Source organism: Coffea arabica, chromosome 7c, assembly GCF_036785885.1.
Source record: "Coffea arabica cultivar ET-39 chromosome 7c, Coffea Arabica ET-39 HiFi, whole genome shotgun sequence".
In the NCBI taxonomy this organism is placed as follows: domain Eukaryota; kingdom Viridiplantae; phylum Streptophyta; class Magnoliopsida; order Gentianales; family Rubiaceae; genus Coffea; species Coffea arabica.
In genome coordinates this window covers 15383214-15395690 of record NC_092322.1, presented here as the reverse complement: position 1 = coordinate 15395690, position 12477 = coordinate 15383214, and the positions used below count along the sequence as shown (strand labels likewise).

At 39.6% G+C, this 12477-nt stretch overlaps 1 long non-coding RNA gene across 1 annotated transcript; it reads left to right on the top strand.

Annotated features, from left to right (window-relative positions):
- Window positions 1–1302: 1302 nt before the first annotated feature.
- On the top strand, window positions 1303–2431 carry LOC140010163 (uncharacterized). Its single transcript, XR_011817427.1, has 2 exons — window positions 1303–1430; window positions 2009–2431. It is a non-coding gene; the product is annotated as an uncharacterized lncRNA (long non-coding RNA).
- The last annotated feature ends 10046 nt before the right edge of the window (window positions 2432–12477 follow it).

Here is a 12477-nt window from a genome sequence, read left to right as displayed (position 1 = left end):
AATTACTCACATGTAGAGGTATTAATTCGTAGGTATATGTTGGGTATCAGGATTTTCTCACCAAATCCTATCGAGTTATCTATTGGTAACTCCTCATCAATAACAACCCTAATGGATTACTCATCGGTCATCTAATCAGATTAACCATCGAATCAAATACCTGCAGGTATCGAGTTTTACCCTACTGGCCACCATCCCAATACTAAATGGCTACTTCAGCCCTTTAGTGAAGGCCATGCTATATGACCAGGAGCTGTTATAGTTCCCAATGCAATCATAATATACAATTCAAGGTCGGATCTGACGAGCTTGGTCAAATTTGGACCGTCCAATATGAAGGTTATTATTATTTTTATATAATTTGATATTATTATTATTTTTGTTTATAATTTGAATTGGACTCGACAAGATCTCTGACCATGAAAAATAGAGTGTGGGAATCCCTTTATCTATCAAAATATAAATTGCCAATTCGCTTATAATGGATTTAATTCCCTTCTATCCACCTACTAGTTAATTGCAATGATCGTTTACTGCAATGATACAAAAAAGCATCCTTAGTAGTAAATTTTAGTAGCAAATTTGTGTAGGATGGTGCTCGAAAGTAACATCTTGACCTTCATCTATCAAGAATTATTTTTTAAATTTATTTTTCTATTTTTCTTTTTTCATCAAGAGTATATATGAAAAGAATAGTAAATTTGTAATTTTAAAAAAATCAAATTGTTGATTTTCTTTAACAAAAAGTTTAGTGACTTGATACTCCTAGAATCCAATACCAAGTCAGGATTCCTAGTTTGGGAAAATACCTTTCAAACTAGTATTGTCCCATAAATACTGCATTTGCATATTTCCGTCTTCTCCCTTATCCCTCTCTTTCTTTTTTCTAAGGTTCGTTTACTTTAACCTAATCAAAGTTCAAAAAAAAAAAAAAAACAAAAATGAGAACTGCAGTGGTTTGGCTAGCTAATAGCTTGACATTGAATTCATACAATTCTTAATGAATTCAATACGAATTGGCCGAGTCATAATCGAAACGGAGGAAACTAATACGATACCGATCCACAAATCGTGAATAATTTTATATTTGTGATGATTCAGCCAATATTGGCTGATTCGAATCCATGATGCATAGGATCAGCCAAAATATTTGAATCAATTCAAAATCAACTCAGATATTTTTTTCATAGTGTGCCTTTTATGATATTTTCTATATTTAGTAATCTTTTCAGATATTTTAGAAATTTTTGTGTGCTATAATATGCGTATCACCCGATATCCAATCAATATACGGCAATGGATGTGAAATAACCGCAATCGTGATATGATCGATATAAATGGCAACCTATCTTTCATAGCGAGGTCATTAAAATGCCTGTAATCAACAAGGAACCTCTAGCTTCCATCCTCTCTCTTAGCCAAAAATACAGGTGATATATGAATTGTTACTTGGTTATATGATCCCAATGTGCAATATTTCTTTCACAAACTTCTCAACTTCAGTTTTCTGCATGCAAAGACATTTATAAGCCCTGATTTGGATTAGTTTAAAACCATTTTTTAGTGGTATTTGATGATCATGACTTCTAGGTGGGGGAAGTGTATGAGATTCATCAAGTATATGACTGAAGTTCTCCAAGACAGCTTCTATTTCTAGGCATCAACTCCTACCTCTGTTTGGTTTGTCTACTACATATAGGGCTGTGCATCGAAATCGAAATTGGTAAATCGGAAGTTTAAAATCGGAATTTTTTGAAACTTTGACATGAATTTTTCCGACCGAATTCGATTTCAAAATGGTCAATTCCGATTCCAAATTCGTTACCGAATTGAATTGGGAATTCGGTGAATTCCAAATTCATCGAATTCAAACCTGTTCCCCCTTTTTTTTCCTCTTTTCTCTTGTTCAAAAATAGAAAAACCTCTTTTTCGGACCTGCTTTTGTGTTTGTACATAGCTAAAGTCTCAACGACTTGAGTCAAATTAATGGAGATACCTTTGAGAGCAGTCAGAACGGAAGGCGGGAGGTTCTCCGGCACTGAGGACCGGAGAAGCTGGTTGACTAGGAAGTACATCCTTTTGGCGTATCCGGAGAAGCGTCTAGCATTTTCCCAAGCGTACTAGCGGTCGTCGGAGACGAAAACATCGAAAAATGCTCGGTAGATTGCATCCAGGACGGCGTGTGAGGAGGATGATGAGGCCATTTCCATTTCCAGGGTGTGTTAGACGAAGAGGGTCAAAGTAGAAAGTCAGGCATGACTGACTATGTGTGTTTTGGAGCAGTACTAGATGTAAAAATTGTTGGCCGTTTAAGTGAGAGTGAAGCGGTGATTGTGAAGTTCTGTAATTTCCTCAGTTTGATTGCTGGGTAGGATGATGAAGAGGAAAGAGTCAAAGGTTGACGAGTGAGACGACTTTGACACGTGTATAAGTATTAAGTAGTGCTGCTTTGCCTAATGCCTTTTGTGCTAGTTTAATTATCAATTAATAGAGGGTATTATTCAAAGTCGAAATCACATTTTCGATTTCGAATTCCCCAATTCGACATCGGTAATTTTGATTTCAAAAATTATATTTTCGAATTCGATCCGATTTTGACCAATTCGAAATCGAAATTACCGAATTCCATTTTGAATTACCAAAATTTTGAATTTAATTCAAAATCGGTCGATAAATCTAAATTTTTCGAATTTGCACACCCCTAACTACATACAATTGAGTAGTGCTTTCTTCTCCTCCATCAATCTCAACTTCAACTCTGCCTGTTTTTTGTCCTTTCTGAACTTCATAGTCAACTTCTTAAAATCAAACTCTATAGGATTATATCTGGCTAACCAGTCTACTCCCAATAACATGGCATAACTACCAAGTCTCATGGTGTTAAATTTATGCCGAAATTCATAGTTCTGCATTTCCCAAATCAGTGGGTTTCTCAGTCTTCTATATTCCATCTTTTCTACATTCAAAAAATTCACAGTTAATTGTTCCCAAAATATTTGTTATTTTAGTTCACAAGCTAACTTTTTATCCACAAGGTAGAGCGCACTACCACTATTATTCAGTGTAATAACATCTCTTCCCCTCACTCTATCCCTCATCTTGATTGTTTAGACTCAGAATCTTCTACTAGAGCTTGAATTGAGGTCTTTATGTTCTTACTATCAGGGTTAGTAAAGTTGACTTGACAAAAGGCACCGGTACAATATCAGTACCCAAATTGCTGCTTGACCAATATTAGAGTTGACTCAGATTGGTTTGACTGCTTGAAGAGAAATTTGGGAAACTCACTTGATCTGTTTGGATTGCAGAATTTGATTTACTTAATTTAGTTTGGAAAATTTATTTTCAAATCTTTGTTTGGACATGTCAGTTTTCTTGCACTTGATTTGAGAAGTAGTTGGCTTTTAAGAAATCTGGCAACTCTGTCAAAACTTGTTGGAGTAAGGGTTCACGTGCCTGGGACTGATAGGGTATAATTTGTTAGTAATTTTATTATTAATTTTCCCTTTTATCTCTGATAAATATTGTGTTAATTGCTTATATTTACTCATATTTGGTATCTAGACTTAATTTCAGGAATGAAGCAGAAAACTATAAAAAAAGAGGGACTTTATGAAAAATTGGAGACTTTTAAGGGCTTCAGTTCTTGGGCCCTTGAATTGGTGGGGGACCACAAATTAGTGAAAGGCATTTAGTCATTTGGGCTCTTCAAAGAAAGCAACGTAGAGAGACTTGGAAGAAGAAGTACTTTGGAGGCTTTATCCACATGTGTAGGGACCACCTAGATAGCTTTAGTCTATCTTTCTTTTGTTTCTTAAATAGGGATAACGTAGGGAAGGAAGACACCACCTTTTAGTGTAGTTTTTAGCCTAGTCTTTAGTCTTTTTCTTTCTTTCTCCTGACTGGCCTCTGACACACGCCAGGTGTTCGACAAAATTCCCCAACGGAAAAAATACCTTTTATTCTGTGCTTCCTAATAGAAAACGCAATGCCTTTGCAATTTATTAATTCGTGTGGTGATTTAATTATGCGGCGTGGCTAAGTCTTCTATCTAGTCAAGGGTCAACTCGACGGTACAGTCCCGAAAATCTGTGAGATCTATTCCTTTATTTATTAATATTTGCACGTTGTCTGCTTGAATTTTCATGGGATTATTTTATTAATTGGATGTCAAGGGCCCGATGTTCAATGTGATTTATTAATCTCGTGCCAATTTAGTCAATTAAATTCGTAATTGTTTGATTGATTAATATTAGTGGCAACTGGTGTGTTTACACATTAGGGGAACGTGCAATCTAATTTAAATAACCCTCGTAGCGTGTTATTGATTAGGGCTAGGTTATTAATGCAATTGAAAAATTAATTCCTACGGTCGTACCTAGGAGTACTTTTCTGGTTAGGGGTGATTAATGGTCGTACATTGGTCATCTATAAATTAAGGAAAAATTGGTCATTAGAGTTCATCGATGGCATTAGCTAGCCTATTAATAAATTGAGTGAACCTCTCTTGCATCAATGATCGGATAAATGGACTGTGCCTGAGTAGTTGCATCCGTGGCTAGAATTTATTTATTCTTAATTTAATTCCTGCTCAATTTATGCTAGTTAAGTATTCAATTTTATTTGAATTGTCTAATTATTGTTAGTTTCATTCCGGTGAAATCCCCCATACTAATTGGAATTTAAGAGAGATAAATATCCCCAGTCCCTGAGGAGACGACCCTACTTGCCACTGTCTACTATTCAGTAACTTTTGCCAACTAATTAATTCTGGTATATCGGATTCAGCAAACTCTTCGAGAACAGGATGAATCAAGTAACCCATTGCACACCTAGAGTCCCTGCTCCAGTACTTAGGATTAATTATTGACAGTTTTTTAGTGATATTTAGGTTATTATTATTATTATTGCACAGGTTTGACGCCCTGTCAATTTTTGGCGCCGTTGCCGGAGACTGGCGTTATTATTTGTTTCTTTTTAAATTCATTTTTTTGTCCTAATTCTCTGGTTTTCTTCTTTTCTCCTTTTCTTCTTTCTTTCTTCTTCTTTCTTTCTTTCTTTCTTCCCCGCTGCCCTGCTTCCCTTTTCTTTTATTTCTTCTTTCAGCTGCCTTCCATCGTCCGCCACCCACCTCGCTGGTGCACCTCCACCAGCTAATCGCAGCTTGTACCTCCTCCACGGACCTCCACCTCCACCAGCCGAGCGCCATGCCCCTCTCCTCCCATCGCGCGCGCAGCAAACAGTCGAGTGCGCAGCTCCGCCTGAGCTCGCGCTCCACCAGCAGCCCACACCGCCCCCTTCTCGCTCTCTCCCTCTCTCCTGGCCGTTCCTCCCTCGCGAGCCCACAGCCACCACCAGCTCCCTCCACCGCTGTCCGCCACTTCCTTTCTCCCCCTCTGAGATCAGCCCACGCTGCGCGCCCGCCGCCTGACGCTACCACCAACCCGCCGCCAGGAGCTTCCTCCGCACAACTCATCCAGCTCGCGCGCCTCCACCACCAGCTCATGCCGCCGCCAGATCTCCTCTCTCCATCGCCACACGCGAGCTCCTCCTTCTTCACTCATCCTCAGTCGCGCGACTGCTGCTAACGCAGCTCTGCTGTCTTCCACCTCACGCGCGCGCAACTCCAAAGCGCACTGCCGCACCGCTACTCTCTCTCTTCTCGGCTCAACCTGCACTAGCACAACACCAAACACGAACCTTCACCTCGAGCTCCCGCGAGCTTTTCTGTCCAGCTACGCCATCACCACCTGTCAAAATTGATAGGTGGAGGTATTGTAATTTCTCCCCCGATTAATATAGATTTCTGGAATTTGTGTTTGGGTTTCTGGTTGGATAGAAGAAGGTATTGATTTAGGCGATTGCTAGGGTCATTTTTGGACAGATTTGGGTTTAAGTGCTGCCAAAGTGGGGGTAATTTTTGCTATTTGTTGGTAAAACTATCCTCATTGCCTTCCCTGGAATTGCTAGCTCTTTGGGTTAATTGCTAATTTTAGTACCCTGTTTTGGGTTCTTGACTGTCCATTTAGAGACAGTGACTCCGGTTATAGATCCACGTGTGTCTGATTCATATATTTGGTGTCCAATTGTGGGTAACTTGCTATATTTGCTTATTGGGGGCACCCGTGACGCTTATATTTGATTATTGGGGGCACCCGTAACGCTTATCATTGCTACTCAGTGGAGTATACTGGACTTGCTTGGGGTCATTTTCTAGCTCTTGGATTCCTGTATTGTGCTTTCTATTGTTTTGGCTTGCCTGTTGGTCACCATGGTGAGGTCTCGATCTTCTTCTAAGTCTAAAACACCTAGAAAATCACAGCCTCCAACACCACCACCCACTATTCCCGCCTCTGACCCCTCGCACGAACCTTCCTCCTCTGGGAGGAGAGCTCGCCTTGGGAGACAGAGGGGCGTCCATATTTCGGACCCTGCACATTTTGGGGAAAATCTCCACTTCACTAGGGCCGCCGACAGGCAGCGATATGTTGTTTGTTGTGAGCGGCAGATCACTCCCTACCGATATCTGGACGCCGCCACCTTGGGCCTTCTAAATATTAGCGAACCCTTCCACCATTTGATCAATGGCATTGGGTGGCGCACATATTCCCGTATTGTTGATCTCCCGGCCTTTGTTGAGTTGGTTAGGGAGTTCTATGCCACTTTTGAATTCACCATTACTACCGGTTATTCTGCGTCTACCCCCGATGTCATCCACTTTCGATTAATGGGTCAGGAGTTCCACCAGTCGATTACTGATTTTAATTTAACTTTTGGCTTTATTGATCCGGCCTATGCCGCCTCTCGGGAGTATGCCGAGAGTGCGTGCGACTACATAGAGCCTTTCTTCTCTCGTTATCGGAGTATATGTGAGGCGTTGTCCGTCGACCCTGCCCCTTATGATCCTCGCCGGACCAACAGCTCTTACATCAAGGATCCGGCTTCTCGCTACATCCAGCGTTTCCTAGCATATAGTTTCTCGGGTAGGCGAGATAGCTCGAGTATATTGTCCAAGCCAGAGTTCTTTTTCATATGGTGCATGCATAATAATATTAAGGTTAATTTGGGATGCTGGCTCGCTTCTCAATTTAAGTCTGTTTTGACAAAAAAGAAGCGCCCCTTGATTTTTGGGTCGTATATCACCCATTTGGCTGTTAACTTGCAGTTGCTTGATCTTTCTAACCATAATTTACATGTTGCTTGTCAAATGGAGGCCTTAGACATCCCGTGCTTGGAGCGAATGGGTTTGGTACGGGAGGGTGACAACGGGTGGGAGATTGTTCCCCCGGGACCGATTAGACCTCCTCCTCGTTCATCCTTTGCCAGTGCCTCCACGGCGGGCGGTGACCTCGGTCCTTCTTCTTCCGCCCCTACGGCCGAGAAATGGCACCATCTCTGAAACACAGTCGAGCGGCTTGAGAAGCAGCAGGAACACATGGACGTTAACATTCACAATATGGCGCAGAATCTAGCGGTATTTATGCAGCAAGCCGGGTTCTCTCCTCAGTTTCCGCCTAACCCTCCCATGTTCTGACGACTCTGGGGAAGTACCGTTGCCCTTCTCTTTACTTTTGTTGCTGGTTTATCACATTGAGGGCAATGTGTCATTTAGGTGTGGGGGGTCTTTGTTTGAGTGCTAGATATTTCCCATTCCCGTTTCTGGGGTGTTTTTCCTATGTTTTTAATTTAAGTATTTTCTGTTTAGGTGTTGCTCCTTTATCCCTTTTGGGTGTTTTCCCTTGCTTTTATCTTGGTGAATATGTTGGCAGCTCACTTTCTTCTTGTTAGTTGTGGTTTATACTATGACTTGAGTTTCGGTGGCAAGTAAGAGCATGCTGTCTTGGTGAATATTTTGAGTTTAAGACTTGGTGCAATTTATGACTGACTTGTTTAGGCGATGTGAATATTTTGCTGGCATTGTTGGGTAGATTGGTCTCCTGTTTACCTTAGTTCTCTATATTTAGGACATGACGCAGGCTATGATCTGTAATTACTTGGTATTTTGGTGCTTATTGGTGAATAACATATGGCTATACTCCGCTAGTGTCGTCACCTAATAATCGGGAGCTTTCACCACAAGTGTCGGCCCTCGCGTCAAAAAGTGGCGATATCTATGAGTAAGTAGTCCTGGCGCTGTGAAAAGTTGAGTAATTGGGTTCTTTCATCTAAAAATGTCAGAGTTCACGTTAAAAGACCTGAATAGCTTGGGACTTAGCATTATTCGTGCAATTTTATTATTAAAAATCAAGAAAAAAAATCAAGAAAAAAAAATCAATCAGAAAAAAGAAGAAAAGAAAAAAAAAAGAAAAATCAGATGTGAAAAATTTGAGTTTATGATCATGTTGGTCTGCCGATCCTTGATTCGCACTGTTGGGATTTTGATTGCCAGTTGACTTAATTACTGACTGTTGCTAGTTAATATTTGGATTTCCTAGGCGAGTCAGCCATGAACTGGACAGGTCTATGAACTTAGGAGCTAACCAGGAGAGATGTCTTGACACTTAGCCACTAAATCTTGATTTTGGGTATAAGCACAGCTGGCGACGATAATGTGAAAACTAGCCAATTTTGAGTTGAGGTGTCCCCATGCTTGAGGGCAAGCATGATTCAGGTGTGGGGGAATTGATAGGGTATAATTTGTTAGTAATTTTATTATTAATTTTCCCTTTTATCCCTGATAAATATTGTGTTAATTGCTGATATTTACTCATATTTGGTATCTGGATTTAATTTCAGGAATGAAGCAGAAAACTATCAAAAAGGAGGGACTTTATGAAAAATTGGAGACTTCTAAGGGCTTCAGTTCTTGGGCCCTTGAATTGGTGGGGGACCACAAGTTAGTGGAAGGCATTTAGTCATTTGGGCTCTTCAAAGAAAGCAACGTAGAGAGACTTGGAAGAAGAAGTACTTTGGAGGCTTTGTCCACATGTGTGGGGACCACCTAGATAGCTTTAGTCTATCTTTCTTTTGTTTCTTAAATAGGGATAACGTAGGGAAGGAAGACACCACCTTTTAGTTTAGTTTTTAGCCTAGTCTTTAGTCTTCTTCTTTCTTTCTCCTGACTGGCCTCTGACACACGTCAGGTGTTCGACAAAATTCCCCAACGGAAAAAACACCTTTTATTCCGTGCTTCCTAATAGAAAACGCAATGTCTTTGCAATTTATTAATTCGTGTGGTGATTTAATTATGCGGCGTGGCTAAGTCTTCTATCTAGTCAATGGTCAACTCGACGGCACAGTTCCGAAAATCTGTGAGATCTAATTAGTTTTCACGTGTTCCTTTATTTATTAATATTTGCACGTTATCTGCTTGAATTTTCATGGGATTATTTTATTAATTGGATGTCAAGGGCCCGATGTTCAATGTGATTTATTAATCTCGTGCCAATTTAGTCAATTAAATCCGTAATTGTTTGATTGATTAATATTAGTGACAACTGGTGTGTTTACACATTAGAGAAACGTGCAATCTAATTTAAATAATCCTCGTAGCGTGTTATTGATTAGAGCTAGGTTTTTCTGGTTATTAATGCAATTGGAAAATTAATTCCTACGGTCGTACCTAGGAGTACTTTTCTGGTTAGGGGTGATTAATGGTCGTACCTTGGTCATCTATAAATTAAGGAAAAATTGGTCATTAGAGTTCATCGATGGCTATAACTAACCTATTAATAAATTGAGTGAACCTCTCTTGCATCAATGATCGGATAAATGGACTGTGCCTGAGTAGTTGCATCCGTGGCTAGAATTTATTTATTCTTAATTTAATTCCTGCTCAATTTGTGCGAGTTAAGTATTCAATTTTATTTGAATTGTCTAATTATTGTTAGTTTCATTCCGATGAAATTCCCCATACTAATTGGAATTTAAGAGAGATAAATATCCCCAATCCCTGAGAAGACGACCCTACTTGCCACTGTCTACTATTCAGTAACTTTTGCCAACTAATTAATTCTGGTATATCGGATTCAGCAAACTCTTCGGGAACAGGATGAATCAAGTAACCCATTGCACACCTAGAGTCCCTGCTCCAGTACCTAGGATTAATTATTGACAGCTTTTTAGTGGTATTTAGGTTATTATTATTATTATTGCACAGGTTTGACGCCCTGTCAGGGACCCAGCTTGTTTGTTTTATTTTCACTCAACTGCATAACTTGCTTCTTTTTAGACACATGAAAGTTTTTTTAAAAATTTAGCCGTTGTTATTAAGAGCACTGAAGAAAAGGTGAAAATTCCATGAACCAGTGAATGCTCGAGGTTCTTTCACAACTTGTGCCGTCAACTTCTCCAACCACCAGTGCAATTTATAACCCCTTAGAGCATCCCTCTTTCAACGACAAGCACGGTGCTCGTTATCCGAAACCAGCTAACATCAAACCATAGCTGCAAAAGCCGATAGAAGAGGCACACCTCAATTCTGGATCTGGGCTTCATTTGATACGACTACCAAGCTCAATATGTTTGTCTGAACATCATTTTTGAACAAGATAACCTATAGTTCCTGCTTGCTAAAGAGCAAATTGAATTTCTGTCCGAAACAATTGATAACCCAATTGAGAATGAGATTAGTTGGTGCTCTTTGTAAAATGCCGATTGATGCACGCCCTTTACGGGATATGCATCAGCCCTAATTTATCATATTTGGTTCAGTTGTTGGATTGCTTTTCTTGCTGCCCGCCTATTTTGTCGAGAGTAGGGCAATTTAGGCACGTATGCGAAGGAATTTCTGATTTTTGAAGAAATTTTTGTGTTTTCACAGAGTAGTACCATAGCCCAATTCCTCAAGATTTGTCATTTTCCTCCCTATCCGGTAACGAAGAACGCAAATTGACCAAAGCTTCCTACCCCAAAAAATTGTATCTACTTCTCTCAAGTGTAGCCCCTCATGACATGCATTCTCTTAACACACCTTGACGTGGAATAAATGCCTAACAAGTGTAGGCGATCACTGTCCGATCCACTAACTCCTGCCCGTGAATCCGAGGTTTCTTCCGTCCACTCCGTCACAACCTTAAACGACTACATCGAATCCCTAGCTAACTATTTCAAAGTAAGTCCCTGTGACTAATAAAACATGAATTAACATGTATTGGCTTTGCAATGTCATGATGAGCTCCTCAAATTTAGGCCCTGTAAATATTTTCGAACATCCATTTAAATTCATTCTTTACTCTATTTGTTGAACATGGCTAATCCGGAGTCATTTGTGCTACTAAATATATGTTGAACTTTTTGAAACTTTTGCATTTACACCGACATTGAATTTGTACTGTTACTTGTCATTTGCTACCGTAGTTTCAAGTAGGAGATTTCAAATTACTACTTGGTAGTTTATTTGTTCCCCTCTGACTATGTGTATCCAAAAATTATAGTTGTTGTGCCTCAATAACTGCTACAGCAAATTGGAACTTTTGGGTTAGTCATCTGAGTTAAGTATTCACATCTAGGCTTTGGACTGATTACATGTAAATTTGAAAAAACTCAGGAAGGTATGGTTTATATACACGTATGTGCCTCTTTGGTAAGTCCTTGTTTGCATTTAGATGATTACGACTGCATGCGCTGATGCAAAATTCATGATTAAGAAGAAATTATGACAATCCTTATTTTTGATATATAAAAGTTACTTCACTATACAGCTCCATTGATCTTGTGGCTGCAAAAATAGCATGTAATCAAAGAAATTAACTATGTTGAAATTGTTGGATTGTTTTCAATTTGTTATGCAATTTAAAAAGATATGCAACTCCTTTGGTTTTAGTCTGTAGATGCCTTGTGACCACACCACTGCAAAGGCGCATTGGGATGAAAACATGGAGATGCACTTCTACATGACATACGTTGAATGGAAAAAAAAAAAGTGGGGAGTGGAATCCAAACATCGCATCTGAGGCTAATTGGATGAAACTTGCTGCGTCTCTTAATTCCATCTGGGGAAACAGTATGGTTGGACTGTTTATCATTCAAAGTACACGCGTTTGAAGAGGATTTGGCATGCCTTTGCCAAGTTAAAAAGTTTGCAACTCTCGGCCGATACTGGAATTGGTTGGGACTAGAATAGGATATGCTTTTTGGCCGATGAATCTCAGTGGGCTAATTTGCAAATGGTAAAAACCCATTCAACAGTCTTTCTTATTGAGAATCGAATTTGTTTTCATTTTTTACCGTTGACACTTAATACACAGCTAGGTCTAATATTAATTGTTAGTTAACTTTGTACTAGTTTAAAATCGGAGTTGTAAGCTCCAATGGTTCACTTGCTACAATGATAGCTATATACTTTTGGCTCCTCCTTATTGGGTTTAATAAATGAGATCAATAAGGCCTAAATTTTGTTAGTTTTTTTTTTAATAGGAGAATCAGGATTATAGGAACTTTAGATACCACCAGTGCGTCGACAAATATTCGATACTATCTGAGGTTTTGGAAGGAGAAACTGCCACTGGAAGCCAAGCTTTTTCTTCTGCATCTCCA